The 15,924-nt window shown below is 43.9% G+C and overlaps 1 protein-coding gene across 2 annotated transcripts in view; it reads left to right on the forward strand.

Moving 5' to 3' along the window:
- Nucleotides 1-15,924, forward strand: part of LOC126511175 (carboxyl-terminal PDZ ligand of neuronal nitric oxide synthase protein-like) — a 276,647-nt gene that overhangs the window by 46,011 nt on the left and 214,712 nt on the right. The window lies entirely within an intron of this gene.

The raw sequence follows: 15,924 nt of genomic DNA on the forward strand, positions 1-15,924 counted from the left end.
CAAATGTCCTGGATTTGTAGATGTCATCTTGATATGGGGACACCTGCTCTGGGTACAAAACTGGCATTTTCTTTGGACCTTGAGAAACAGAAGCCTTCATGTCTCCTAAGGGTACAGCAGAGTCTGTGCAGGGAGACGGGTTACTTTTAGTGCAATTACTGTGGCCATCTGGGGCTCTAGCTCAGAGCATGACGATGTCTTGCACACTTCTGACTTTTGGAGACTCAGTGACTGTATCTGGTTCCAAGCCCAGTGGCCAATGGGCAGACCTACTTTTGAGAAGACTGCAGGTGTCCTAGTAAATGAACTTAGTGGACCACATTTTCTCTGATCTGTTTGAATTTCCTACGTCTGTGTAGGAAAGGATATGTTATAAATAGACCCCCTCCTTTGGAGACAGGGTTTTCCTCTGTTGTCTGGCTTGCCTCAAACTCAAGATCACGAACCAACATGCCCAACCAAGTATTGCATTATCTGAACCTAGGCTCCCGATCTTCCCATCCCCTTACTCATGCCTAATTGTCCTTTGTAGAGTCACTATACCTGGGTAGAAAGGAAATGCAAGACACCACCCTTTCCTCATAGAGCTTAAACCTCATCGATTACTATGTTGTGTAGAAAAGCAGAGAACCAGCTACAGGCCTTAGAAATTAGAATATAAAGTTAAAATTTGAGATTCTCTTCAGTGGGCTTGTTTGCTCTTTTTCCCACTGTTTTCTAGGTGTGTGTGACTGCGTGTGTGTTTCAATTGCAGAAGTGTATACATTCCTCTCTATACCTTTATTACATCTGGTTATTGAGAAGTCCCTTTTAGCCCTTCTGGGATGAAGACTACCCTTCCAGCCATGCCCTGCTATCCTGAGAGACGAAGATTATCAGGCCAACCTGAGTAGGGCTGGAGTGCAGCAGCTCCGGCTTGCTCCTGGACTCTCTGAAATTCTGCTCAATCTAGTACTTGACCTTGAACCTCAATGCTAGCAACCTCTCGCCCTCTCAGAGTTTAGGTTTAGTAGTGAAGATGAGAGTTGAAATTTGGAGTCTGTACTCTTGGGCTGTCTACTTTTGTGATTGGGGCATGCCCCCAACAGAGAAATGTAGAAAGCAAAGCACGATTCAGTTTCCCACCACCTTCTGAAGGAAGCAAGGCCAGTTCCCTACATTTTCCATCCATCCATCTCCTCATGGTCAGTGGCATCCTTCTAGCTACACTGATGAGCGCATTTGAATTCTGGACCACTCCTGCCACCCCCAGAGCTGTTTCTCTGCCCTCTGTACTTCTCCAACACTATTGATTTGCCATGCTCTTGCAGTTTATTGGATTGGCCTGTGCCTCTTGGAAGCCCTCCTATCGGCTGGTCTGAGTTAACACTCATCACCATGGTTTCTAGGAGTGCTGTATAGGATCGGCACAATGTGTTTTGCTACTGTGTTCTTTGCTTTAAAACCAATGTGGTCTGGGAACTCCAAGACCCTAGAAGTCAGTCACAAAGCTGTTTTCGCCCACTAGTCCTCTGTTTTTATCCCACCCATTTTTAAGCCCACATTCTCCAGCATCCCTTTGATTGCTCTGCATCCTGCTGTCCAACTAATAAAAAGCTTCTGCCTCCTTCTGCTGTGTTACTTAGATCTCACTTTAAGTCTATACTTGTGTACAGCTGCAATGTAGTTGGGTGTGGCGGTCTTGTCATATAAGTAGGATGTTATGGCTGCTTACATATGTCTCTATCTTGCCTATTAATTTGGGAATCCACAGACAGAATACCCTCCTTAACTGAAAGCAAGAAGCAACAGTTCTGCTTGGGTTGGAGTATGCACATAAGCACATGTTGATCTGTGATAGAGACTAGTATGTAAGAGGGATGCTGGAATGGTCTTTGAAGTCACTATCCATCCCTTATAGTCCAGGTTAAGAGCACACCCAGGGAGCAGACTACATTATGCCGCTCCTTTGTTTTCCTCTTAACTATGCAATATGTTGATTTGATAAATAAGGCGTTGGTGGCGCACACCTTTAATCCCAGCACTCGGGAGGCAGAGGCAGGCGGATCTTTGTGAGTTGAAGGCCAGCTTGGACTACAAGAGCTAGTTCCAGGACAGGCTCCAAAACTACAGAGAAACCCTGTCTCGAACAAAGAAGAAGAAGAAGAAGAAGAAGAAGAAGAAGAAGAAGAAGAAGAAGAAGAAGAAGAAGAAGAAGAAGAAGAACAACAACAACAACAACAACAACAACAACAACAACAACAACAACAACTGTAGTTTATAACAAGTATATACTCTATACTCTATGTTAATAGCCAGTTGCCTCAAACTCATCAGTTGAGAGCCAACAAGATGGCTTAACAGGTAAAGTGTCTGCCCCCAGTGCTGATGATCTGAGTCTGATTTCTGGGACCCACATTATGGAAAGCGGGAATCTGAACTTCTATAAGTTGTCCTCTGACCCCTCTACACTTGTGTTGTGACCCTGTGCCCCTCACCATAACTCACTAACTAAATGAATAGATATAATAGAGATAATAAAACCTTATCAACTGGAAGTTATTATAATCCATTTATTCTTATAGTTTTTATGGGTTGGGTTTATAGGAAGAAAGTAACTGTGTGGTTCTTGCTCAAGGTCTTGGAAGATTATATTTAGTATGTCCTGCTATTGTGCCATGGGGCCGAGTGGTGATGGGATATGTGGTTTTCCTTTGGTTAGGTTTTGTAAATGTGGGTGCAGTGACCCAAGAGGATAAGGCTTTGTAGAGATGGGGTGGGTAAAGTTCTTGGAATGTGTATAAAAATATAAGCACTGATATTAATAATTATGGTGCTAGATCCTTTATTTTGTTCATTTGCTCTTTATACCAGATCCAACCTTGGCAGGGGGTCGAGAAGCTGGTGTAACTGAATGCCAGTTTTCAGAGGGTAGCCCTGTAGTCCTGGCTGGCCAGGCCATGAGGTCAGTCAACGTAGTCCATTGTCTGTTGTTATAAGAAAATATCCAAGGCTGGATAGTTAATAAAGGAAGGTAGTTTATTTAGGTCTGTGTTCTGAATGCTGAGAAGTCCAAGGGCACCCTGTGAGGGCTTTCCTGAAGGGTTACAACATTATGGTAGTGGGCATCCCATGATGAGCAAGTAAATCAGAAGAGTTTTAAAAACAAAGCCATTCCCACAATAACCTATTCATTAATCTGTAAATAGGTAAATCCACTCACAGGGGCCCCAGTCTCCCTACCCCATTACTTCCCAGAGGCCCTACCTTCAACTACCACCAACATGGAACTTTGAAGATTAGGTTTCTGACACATAAATCTTGGGCACAAACTTTCAAAGTACAGCTACTTCAGATCGCCCTAAAGGGCTGCTCTTTCTCTCTTAGATTCTCCCGTTTATTCCCATTTCTGTGTGAAGCATAAGGAAGGTGTGTGCTTAGCTCATGTGGCTGTTAGCAGCTCCTATGGGACCCCTGGCACCTAACCAGGGGTGCTTCACTCCTTTGCAATTGGAAGCTCTCAGGGTGGGGAGGAGAGGGCACCTTATTCCACTGTTATCTAGAACTGGGGATTCCTGGCATGTGGGCTTTCAAGGCTAAAACCAGGATATGGCCTGGAAAATTGGACAGCTTCTTCTATCTAATTGTGCCTAATGTTGCTTCCTGTTTCAGCCCTGCACCTAACCGTCCTTGCCCCTGCTTCTTCCCCCCCAGGAACTTCCCAGCTCTGGAGAGCCACGCATGTAGCTGAGGCGTCTTGTGGCCCAGGGCCCTACTTGGAGATGTTGCAGCATTTCCTCTGACCCAGTAGTTGCCTGTGCCCGTCCTGAGTTCTGGCCTGGTCTCTTCCTTGTTAGTGTTGCTCTGTGAACCTTCCATAACTCCAGGGATGAGGCGGTTGAACACCACAGGTTCTAACCACCAAGGGACTGTGTTTTTGTTTTGTATCGGGCCAGAAGCCAACCTAAGCTTTGTGTCTTGCTTCCTGTTTGTCTGCGAGGGCAAGCTTTTCCCTATTCTTTTCACCTATTCCAGGGATAAGCCTTGTCTGTGTGATTGACAGGTGTTCTATGACTGCTTTTCCAGCATGTTGTTTAATTCCTGTGTTAGTTTTCTTTTGCTCTCAGAAATAACTGAAAGATAGAGGAGGAAAGACACAGTTCTGGCTCACAGCCTCTGTTCATAGTCACTTGGGTCTATTGCTTGTTTCTGGGCCTGTGGTGTCAGTGTGCCATGATCGCGGGGTATGGCCCAGGATGGCTGGTCACTTCCTGGCAGTCAGGAAGCAGAGAGGGACAGGGGACAAAAGACACCCTTCAAAGGCATGCCCCCAGTGACCTATTTCTTCCATCTTGGCAAAACCTCATAAGTCTCTGTCACTTCCCAATCATTCCATCAAATTAATTCATCAATGAAGCCAGACCCTTCATGGTCCAGTGACTTCCCAAAAGTCTATCATTTGCCAACTGAACCTCCAACACTGCAGGCTTCAGGAGACATTGTAGGTGTAAACACTGCCAAGAACAGTAGGGGACACAGCTTGACATGTGGTCTATAGCATCCTGAGGAATCAGTTTCTCAGACCTCTAACTAGGTGAGGCTGGGATTTTGATTAATGCAACAGAAAGAATTTAAGGATGAGTCATAGAGAGCAAATTTGAGATTTATTAGGTAAAGGAGAGTGCACTGTTTCACACAAGAAAAGGTAACTCACACTATGCATTTGGTCAAGGACATGAAGACATATGCGCACTCTTAAGAAAGGAGGTAGTATAGAATAAGATAGGTGAGTTCCAGCTTCTCAAAAGGAGAGAATTACTGTAATGTATATTTGGAGCTTTTAAAAATGTGTGTGTGTGTGTGTGTGTGTGTGTGTGTGTGTGTGTGTGTGTGTAGCTGGAGACTAAAGAATGACCTCAGATGTCTGAATTGTTGTCCATTTAAATTTTGGGACAGGGCCATTCATTCTGGACGATGAACTTGCTGAATTGGTTAGTCTAGCTTGCCAGCTTGCCCTGGAGAATCCTCTGTCTCCACACAACAAGTGCTGGGATAACAGGCAAGCTGCCATACCTACTGGGCATTTACATGGGTACTGAACCATCTTCCTAGCCCTCAGTTTGGATTGTGGTGGCTTTTGAGTTATAGCGTCTGAGGGACTGAAAAGATTAAATGGAACTCTTTTGAGTACTTGCTGTCTTAGGGTTACTGTTGCTGTGATAAAAGAACCATCGCCAAGAACAAGTTGGGGAGGAAAGGGTTTATTTGGCTTATACTTCCACATTGTCGTCCATCACTGAAGGAAGTCAGGACAGGAACTCAAAACAGCAGGAACATGGAGATGGGCTGTTGCAGAGGCAAAGGAGGAGTGCTGGTTACTGGCTTTCTCCATCCGTTTTCTTATAGAACCCAGGACCACCAGCCTAGGCGTGGCCCCACCCACCACGGCCTGAGCCCTCCAGGTCAATCACTAATTAAGAAAATGCCCTATAGGCTTTCCTACAGCCTGATTTTATGGAGGCTTTTCTCATTGGTGGCTTCCTCCTCTCTGACGACTCTAGCTTGTGTCAAGTTGACATAAAACTAGCCAGGAAATTTACTTTTATCAAGTGAATTTTCTGTAGTGCATGAGATTACAAAAATGGTTTATAAAGTACTTTGTACTGAAAGGTTTACAGATAAGTTTGTTGATTAAAAAAAAAAAGGCGAAAAAGTCAAAGGAAGCCTTACTACACATAGCCACAAAGAAGTCAAGATATGTTTTGACTGTGAATATGGCTCGTAATCTTGTTTATGATATTTACTTAGAAAAGTAGAGATTTAAAGATGAGAAAGGAATGTTGATGAGGTAAAAACGAAAGGTCATGCACATATTGGCCTAAGCATGCTTTAACATTCTTGCTTGAAATATCTTTCCAAAAGAAAGTGGTGGTGTGGTGATGGCAGATGCTATGGCCAATGAAGGGGTTTTGGTCAACTGTGCCAAAATTATTATTATCATAATCTTTTACATTTTTGTGACAGGGTCTAACTGGTATAGACTGGCTGTCCTGGAACTCTCTATGTAGGCACTGACTTCAAACTCACAGAAATCCACTTGCCTCTGCCTCCTGCATGCTGGGACTAAAGGCATTCACCACCTTGTCCACAGCTGTATCAGAATTCTTAACTCTCAGCCAGATCCTTAGGGTGAAAGAACTACTTTCCTTCCAATGTTCCCTAAAATTTCCCATCTTTCTATCCAGCCTCAAAACCATGGCATTCCATTTCATGGGTGAGAAACTGAGGTAGTGCTGTCGAGTTCACAGAACAGCTGAAAGTAGTTGAGCTAGAAATGGAGCAGATGATGTGACTGCTCCGTGGTATGGGGAAGAGGAAGGTTTTTATTATAGGTGTGTGTGTGTGTATGTGTGTGTGTGTGTGACAGAGAGAGAGAGAGAGAGAGAGAGAGAGAGAGAGAGAGAGAGAGAGAGAGAGAGAGAGAGAGAAATTGAAAATCGCAGGGTTTTATGGAGAACAAACAGCTGGGAGAAGGGAAGCCCAGGAGCTGGAGGAGTTTAGGGCAGGGGAAGAGGTGAGAATGGCTAGGATGCTAAGGGACTGTGAGATGTGTCATAGCTGCTTGTGATACTGAGGGAGCCTGGAGGTCAGTGTGCTACTAGGTAGGCTAACAGGCACCTCAGATAGCCATTTGTCTCTTCTGCCTTTTGGAATTTAGGGAGCTGGAGTTTCCTTTGGGCCTGATTGGAGCACTGACCCTCTCTTGTCTGTCTAGTGTGGTATTTGTAGAACACTATCTTTGAGGCAGTGCCCCTGGATCACAGTCTGACAGACTGTAGCTGGGCTGCTTTGCCCAAAATACTTGTTCTTTAGACATCAGCATTGGACTTTTTGGAAGCAAGGGTAAGTAAGGCCCAGAGACCTGGGCCAGCACATGCCTTCCTGGGTGTCTTCCTTTCCTGCCAGGAATGTCTGTCTCCACAGTATACTGCGCCCCTCACCTTTGCTGGCTCCTCTTTTCCCTTTGATTGGACTTCATTATCCTTTTCTTAACCCTTCCCTTTTCATCTTTCTTGGCGGGGAGGAATAGCCCTCTGACGTTCTCTTTCCTATAGGTTACTTGGATTGCCCCATGGAAAAGACTTTGCAAAAGTATGTGCTGGTTTGTGATGGTTATGTTAATAGGAATGATTAAGACCTCTGCTATGAGGACTCCTGGGTGGGTCACTGTAGGAAGTTGGGTAATACAGGGAGTCCTTCGAGTGTGGGAGGTGTGGGACCGCCTGAAGGCAGGTAAAAGAATGCGATGGTATCTTAAAGGCTCCTGCTTAAGAACAGGAAAAGCAGTGACTGCTACCTTTCATTTGGAGGATGGGCCAGGCTTTGGACCAGATGCTCTGGGCACAGGAGTGCACAGTGACACCTTAGAGTTGACAGCGAATTCTGTTTGCAGGGAGACGGTTTAATTGCAAAATCAAGCAGATGCTAACCCAGACAGAGAGCCAAGAGCAGCTGTGAAGGGCAAGAGCTGTCACGCACTCGCCACGGTTTGACTCCAGGGTGGCTCTCTGAGCGAGATGATGCTCTTCCCGTCTTATAGAAGGCACTAAGGCTCAAACTTCAGTCCAGATCCAATTCCAAAGCCCAGGCCTTTTGGGCCATTCCTCGCTAACTCCCTAGAAGGCTTTCATCTCAGCCCCCGTAGTTCTCTGTGCAAGAGTCATTTCGTCATCACACTTGATCATTTCCAGGCCGTGATCTCTGGCATCTCCGTCTCTGCATACACTCGCTGCTGACACGCCATTCAGTGCTGGAACCCCGAGGACCAATAGCCTCTGAGGATACTTTACTCTGTGAAGTGCAAGTCAACCAACTGGGTGTGGTGGTTTGGGTCTGTATTTCCCAGAATTCAGTAGTCTGAGGTAGAAGAGAGTTTGGACCAAACTGAGGTGCTCAAAGTCAGCCTAGGCTATAGAGTGAGACATTTTTTCCAAAACAAAACAAAACAAAACAAAACAAAAAATAGGCAAATATAACAGGGACAGGCTGAGCCTAGAGTACATTGATTCTTGTGCACTTGGGGTTTGGGTGTCACTGGGTGGAGCCAGGGCTGGTTTTCTATCCAGGGTAACTTCTTGGGCCCTGTGCTGGCTAGTTTTAAAGGTCAATTATATATAACCTAGAATCACTTGAGAAAAGAGTCTTCCTGAGGGATTGTGTAGGTCAAGTTGGCCTCTCGGCATGCCTGTGGGATTGTCTTGGTTGTTAGTTGATGTGGGACGCTCCCTGTGGGCAGTCCTGATTCATGAGTAGCTGAGGACTGCTGCTTGCTTATCCTCTCTCCTCCTCTCCTATTGCTCTTGACAATGAATGCGTCATCTCTAAGTGCTTGAGGCTCTGCCTCTACTTCCTCAAACCGTCAGCTGCAGCTTGGAGTTCTAAACCAAATCAACCCTTTCTCCCTGCCGGAACGCATTCCAAGAATGGAATTGTGCGAGGACATTTCCAAGGGCCTGTGAGAAAACTTCTAGAAAACAAGACACGAGTCTTGTGGCCTCAGTTTTTCCAGAACACAGAATTGTTTTGGAATGTGTTTTCGTGCTCCTCCAAGGTGTAGCGGAGAGGAGCGAGTGCCCTTCAGTTGTTATTCATATGACTCCATGGAAGGAACGTGTTTTAGTCACGTGTGGCTTGTCCCTGTGATTGTATGCTTTTTCAGGGGATTCTTATTAACCTCAGAGTATAAATTGTCTGGCGCTCTGAATAAAGTTGGCTATTGCATGAGAATTTAGTCCAGCTCAATTTTTGGCCCTGCTCTCCAGGGTTCACACCCACAATTAGAGTGGTATACACTCCCGTAAGTTTCTTTGGTTTATCATAGCCATGGAGGTGAAACTAGGCAACATCCCCTCTTTAGTTCTTCTCTGTTGCTTTCTTTCTCCACCCATTTGTATTGTTTCCTCTCAGTTCCCTGCTTTCAAGCCTTGTTGCCCTCCTATGCCTCAGCCTGCTGTGAGTGAAGGCAGTGGTCGAGTTTGGCAGGGCAGATAACCTTTGAGAAGAATGAAACCTGGTCCACAAAGTGATCTTAGAGAGGAGAAGGCTGCCCTGCACAGAAGAGAGCCTGTGGGCACCACAGCGAAGAGACTATGTTACCAAGTTGGGAGAAAAGATCACATGCACCTTGTTTAGCTTACATATGAGGAATTTTGTAGGTAGGGTCACACAGTGTAGCCCAGGCTGGTCTATTTGAAAATCAGTATGTAGCCCAAGCTAGCCCGAGACTGGTAGTAGTCTTCATACTTTATCTTAGCCTTCATTTTTTTCTTTCTTCCTTCCTTCCTTTCTTCCTTCCTTCTTTTCTTTCTTCTTATTTTTGAGGCAAGGTCTTATAGCCCATAATGTCTTTGAACTTGTGACCCTTCTACCTTCACCCCCCAAGTGTTGGACATGTGTGTGCCCCAATGCCTGGCATCATGGTTGTCTTAAGGGCTCTTCCAACCCTGAGGCTATACTTCCCGTTTTGAATTCTTACCACAGTGTGAAACACTCTCACTTCAGTCCCTGCTTTTGAATATTTAAGCTTTATGAGTTGGAAAATGTGTAATATGTTTTTAATTCCCTCTCGGTGAATCTTTAAAAACGCATTCTGGCCCTGAAGACTGGTGCTGGTAAGAAGCAGACCTAGAAATGGAACCACTTGGGGTCATCTAAGGCAGTCCCAGAAAAGGCACAGTGGCTGGAGAATTTGTTCTGGAAGTTTCAGTGTGATGTAGAAATAATCTCATTTGTGAGCTTCTGTCCCATTTACTGCCTCAGGGAGTAAGTATATGAAATGGGATCGCTATACTTTTACAGTGTAAGAAAAAAAAACCCTCATAGTCTTTGGGAGAGGAAAATATATCTTCTGGAAGAGCTAAAATTTAGTATAGTTATAGCTTAGCTTCCCATGAATTATTTATCTAGTGAACTCAAACATCCAGATGACAGCCAGTATCACAGAAATCCACAGAAAAGATAGTTAGCAGCCAAAATGGATGGAGGCTCATAGCCTTTACTTGAAAAAATGCTCTTCAAAAGCTCATGCAAAGCCAAGCTTGGTTGTAGGTGTATGTACTAGTTCACAGAAAACCAGATAGAGAGGAGACTGTGTCTGTGAACACGCATGTGTCTATATGGGTATGCTTGCGCATGATGTATGCGTGTGTGCACATGTATGTTATAGCTCTGTGGAGACAGAGTTCACTTATTACATTTACCCTTTCAAGTGTATACAGTTCCATGGTTTGAGTGGTGTCCCATCATTCCTAAATAGCCGTATGTGGGGATCCCTAAAATGTGATGGCCAGCAGGAAAATGAACCATGAGAGTCAAGAAAGGAAATCTGGTTCAGCACGACTTAGCTGAACCGGTTAAAACTTCTAGAGTCTGACCCCAGGCAGTTTATTTTAGACATATTTAAATACAATACAATTTTGGAAGAAAAGTTTTTCGGTAATAATGATCTTAATACCTGTGCACAAAAAAGCTTGAGGAGTGACTACATTGAAAGTCTTTTGCAAAGCTCATGTGACCTCTACCCTGAGGATGGGTTCTATAGCTTAAGGGCCTTGGATCTGGTACGGTCTCTGACAGAGATAGCATAGAGGTCGCCAGGCTATAAAGTACACGTGACATCTCCCGGAAGAAGGGTTCTATTGACTGAGAAGCAGTGCTCAAGATAAAGGTCTAGGGAGGAAGAGTCTGGAAGAAATACAGTAATCTGAGGGATTCAGATGTGATCTGGCCCTACCAATAGTACAGGTCATAACTAATTCACTCCCAGCCTTGTGTGTGGAAAACAGGTACACATACATCCCTTCTGTTGAAGATTCAGCCCGTGTGCTTGATCGCCCTAGTTTCTCTTTGCTTACCCGTGAGCATGAAGATGTGCCCTTCTACACCATCCATTTTTTATTTGATAGGTGTTTGGATTGTGTCTATGATTTGGCTGCTTGAATCAAGGCAACGAGATCATTTATTTACAGGTTTTTGTGCGGCTATCCATCTTCATTTCTCCTGGATATCTACTGTGAGTTGAATTGCTGGCTCATATGTTAACTCTAACATCTAGCATTATCAGGCCTTCACCTGCTAATCCATTTCCCAAAGTGACTGGACTACTTTCCATAGCTGTAGATGAGAAAGGATTCTAGTTCCACAGCCTCATGAATTCTGTTTTTTTTTTAAGTTGGAGTTTATTAAGAAGAGGTTTTAATATAGACTCAAGAACAGACATTAGGAGGAGGGGAGAGAGGGATGTTTGTGAAGCACAGGACAGTTGTCTATGTCCTAGAGTGGGGGTGTGGAGCAAGGGAGGGAAAGAAGAGGGTGGAAGAAAGAAAGGAGGGGGGAGAGGACTGACCTAGGTGAAGCGCTTATCTAAATTGTTCTATTATTATTATCTGAAGCTGTTATTCCACTGGGTCTTTGAAGTGCATCATAGCTCTGATGCTGCCTTGAGACAGGTCCTGCTATGTAGTTTACACTGGCCTTTTACCCACTATGGACCACAACTGCCCTTGAACTTGTGGTCATCTCCTGACTTCGTGAGTAGCAGGCATGCACATGGAGTCTGGCCTCTCTATGATTTTGATTTATATTTCCTAAATGACTGATCACATGACATCACTTATTGTTTGTATATCTCCTTGGAGAAGTATTGTTCATATCCTTTCTTTCTTACATCCTTATTCTTCCTTTTTTGTAGTTCTTTATTTTTTTATTGTTGCATTATATTTTGGATATGTGTCCCCCTGTGTTGATTTGAAAGAAAATGGTCCCTAAAGGCACTATTAGGAGGTATGGCCTTGTTGAAGTAATTATGCTCTTGTTGGAAGAAGTGTGCCACTGTGGGGGCAGGCTTTGAGGTCTCTTTTGCTCAAGCTTCATTCATTGTGACACTCAGTTCACTTCCTATTGCTTGCAAGATGAAGATCTCTCAGCTCCTTCTCCAGTACCATGCCTGTCTGCATGCCTTCATGTCCTGCCATGATGATAATGGACTGAACCTCTGAAATTATAAGCCAACCAATCAAATGTTTTCCTTTATAAGAGTTGCCATGGTCATGGTGTCTCTTCACATTAATTGAAACCCTAACTAAGACACCCATTTTTTGTTGCTTGTTTTGTTTTTTAAGATATGGTTTCCCTGTGTAGCCCTGGCTGTCCTGGAACTCACTCTTTAGATGAGGATGGCCTCACACTAATAGAGATCCGCCTGCCTCTGCCTCCTGAGTGCTGGGATTAAAGGCATGTGCGCCACCACTGCTCAGCTGGGTATTTGTTTTTTTAGAGATATGATTTGTGAAGACTTTAGTCCTGAGGCTGGAGAGATGGCTCAGTTGAAAGGTGGCACAGGATCAGAGTTTGGTTCCCAGCACCTATGTTGGGCTCACGACTCCAGCTTCTGGGGGATTTGGCACCCCTTTTTGGCCTCAAGGAAAAGTAAATACATCTCTCTTTCTCACATACATCAAAAATATAAATAAATAAAACTTAAAACTTTTGTCCTATTCCAGTTTTCCACTTATTTTGAATTATTGTCTCAGTGTGTGTGTGTGTGTGTGTGTGTGTGTGTGTGTAAAAACATGCCACAGAACATGTGTAAAGGTCAGCATGAAAGTGTTGATTCTCTTATTTTATTATCTACTTCCCAGTAATACAGCTCAGGTCATCCAGTTTGGCAACAGCAATCTATACCTGTTGAGCCATGTTGCCCAGCCCATATTTTCTTGATGTCCTGATGAACTCTGTTGAAGCAGTATTTTTCATTTCAGTTAAGTCTTCTTTTGTTCCTTTGTTCATTGTTGTATCTAGGCAACCATTCACTCAGATTCTGTGTTCTTCTGAGAATGTTATATTAAATGCATGATATATTTTGAATTAGTTTTAGCACATGGTTCACAGGAGAGGTCCAACTTCATTCTCTCCCATGTGACTATTCAGTGTTCCAAGTACTAGTGTAGGAGACCATTCTTTCACAAATGAACTTGTCTTGGCTCTCTTGTCAGAAGTCAATTGATGGTCTGGGTGTGGTGGTACAAGTCTGCAATCGCAGGATATGGAAGACAGGAGTGTTCTAGTTAGAATTACTACTGCTGTGATAAAATACAATGACCAGCAACAACTTGGGGAGGAAAAGTGGTTTACTCTTCCCATCATTGTCCATCATTGAAGGAAGTCAGGACAGCAACTCAAACAGGGCAGGGACCTGGAGGCAGGAGCTGATGCAGAGGCCTGGGAGGACAACTGCTTACTCACTTGCTCCATATGGCTCACTCAGCCTACTTTCTTATAGAACCCAGGACTACCATTCCAGGGGTGGCCCCACCTACAATGGGCTGGGTCTTCTCACATCAATCACTAACTAAGAAAATGCCTTACAGGCTTGCCTACAGCTGAATTTCTCTCTCCAAAGACTCTAGCTTGTGTCCAGTTGGCAGCATTATTATCACAAGGAGAATCAGGAATTTAAAGCCAGCCTGGGCTGCATGGTGAGATGACATGAGCTGGCTATGACCATGAGGACTTGTTTCTGGACTCTTTTACTCTTTTGACCTGTATATATGACTGTATGCAAAGTCACACTGTGTTGTTGATTGCCAGTCAAATTAGGTTTTGAATTCCCCTGGCGTTGTCCCTTGTCAAGACTGTTTTCTTTGTTCTAGGTTCCTTACATTTCCACATGAGGTTTAGAACTGACTGGCTAATTTTGCAGGGAAGACAAGTGAGGTGTTGCTAGGGATTACCCTTACTCAGTAGACCTACTTAGGAAATATCTCATCTTAGTGGTTTAAATCTAACTCATGAGCATGGGATGTCTTGCTGTTGATTTTGATAGAGTTAGTCCTGACTATTTTGTCCTTTTTGATAATGTAGCAGATGGGGTTATATCCTTAATTTTTTTTAATCTACTCATTGTTCAATACCTTACTTTTGGTGGATTCTTAGAGTTTTCCACATATGAAATTATTACCTATAAATACAGATTATTTGATTTTTATTTTCCCATCTGGATGTGTTTGATTTCTTTTCTTGCTATAATTTCCTGAGTCATCTTCTCAGTCCTGTACCAAATAGAAGTGATGAGGTGGGCATCCTTGTCTTGTTCTGAAATCACTTTGTAGCCCAGGCTGGCCTCAACCCCTGATCCTCCTGCCTGTGCCTCTGCGTGCCTGGGACACAGGTGTGCATACTCTCATTGGATAGTCTCTTCCTGTTCTTCCCTCCACCCTTTTCTTCTTAATGGAAAGATGTTCAGTCTTTCACATTAGATGTGTCATAGAGTTTTCATAAATGCCCTTTATTAAGATTGGGAAATTTCCTTTCTGTTTCCAGTTTATTGCCTGTTTTTTTTTAAATTTATTTATTTATTTATTAAAGATTTCTGTCTCTTCCCCACCGCCACCTCCCCTTTCCCTCCCCCTCCCCCAATCAAGTCCCCCTCCCTCGTCCCCCCAAAAAGCAATCAGGGCTCTCTGCCCTGGTTTTTTTTTTTTAAATCATGAAAGGATATTGGATTTTGTCAAATTCGTTTTCATTGCGCTTTGAGAGTAGCACATGCATGATCTTCTGTCCTTTCTTCCATGAAGATTTATTATTTTTAATGTGTATTGAATAAACATTTTCTTCTTGACATAAACACCTCTTGGCAATTGTAAATAATCCTGTTTACATGTTGCTGGACTAGTTTGGGTGGTACTTTCTTGAAGATTTCAGACAGTTATTGCTAACGGTAGAAGTTTCATTTCGATGAGGGAAAGAAAGTATCAGAAAAATCCTGAAAGTCACCTTCAGAGACTCAACAAGGTATAGCAGTGGGGCAGGGCCGTTTCTCACAGGGTCATCACTGTGTTTTTGGCTTATACATGGAAGGGGATAATTAGTGGTTTCTCTGATCCCGAGGAAGTCCATTGAATTCTTAATTTAGGGCAGTGCATGATAGACTTGAGGGAGACTTCTAATCAAGAGAGCTTAAAATAGAGAAAGCTTTGATGTTTCTGCGGTTTTACCTGCTGTTGTCTGGGGATGTTGCTCACATGCAGGGGTTCATTTAGCATCAAGGCTGATGACTGATCAATGAAGTCCCCATATCCCCAGTCTTAGGAAAGCTTTTCTTGTCACGGCTCAGAGAGGAGGCGAGGTGCTTGCCTCCTTCCAGCTGAGTCTGTCCCGTGAACGATGTCACACGTGGTCATTCTCTGAGGAGGAGGGTTGGTGAGTCAGGACGTTTGTCAGTTATCTGTGTGGTCTGGTCACTGGTGATGTTATCTGCTTGTATCCTTCACCCCATTCCCTCACTCCCTGCTAATGCACAGTGATTCTGTGAAGTCTAATGTCTTGGCTTTGCCCTTCGGCTCACTTTTCTGGCACTTTGGCTCACTTTGCCCCATGCTCCCCTTAGTCAATGCTGATTCAAAGAGGGAGCTTTACAGCCACAGATTATGTGTCCTCACGGTCTCAGTTATGCACAGGACAAAGACATGGTAATGTAAGAACAATGTCTCCAGCCTAGACCAAATATCAGCACAGAGAAGGGAGTTGGACATACGATTCCACCCTTAGCCATGGAGTGACTGGCAATTGTTAGCTGCTAAAAGGGAAGTGGTCAGCTTTCTCTAAGACTATAGCTCCTGGTAAGTTGGCCATGCTGTAGTGGAAGACCACACATCCAAAAAATATTTTGGACAACACAAATTGGTCCTGAAAGGAAAACCAAAAGCAAGCCCCCCACACACATACCAAAGAGAAAAAAAATAACCTCTAAAATGACAGAAAGTTGCGTGGATAAGGAAGGGGAGGGGTAAGGAGATGAAAGAGTTATGGGGGTGAATAAGATTAAAGCATTTAGGAGACTCACCTCTCAACCAATTAAAAAATGAAAATCTCCTTACCATTGCGCAT

Source organism: Alexandromys fortis, unplaced genomic scaffold (assembly GCF_014885135.2).
Source record: "Alexandromys fortis isolate MF-2015 unplaced genomic scaffold, M_Fortis_MF-2015_v1.1 scaffold_106, whole genome shotgun sequence".
NCBI classification, from domain to species: Eukaryota; Metazoa; Chordata; class Mammalia; order Rodentia; family Cricetidae; genus Alexandromys; species Alexandromys fortis.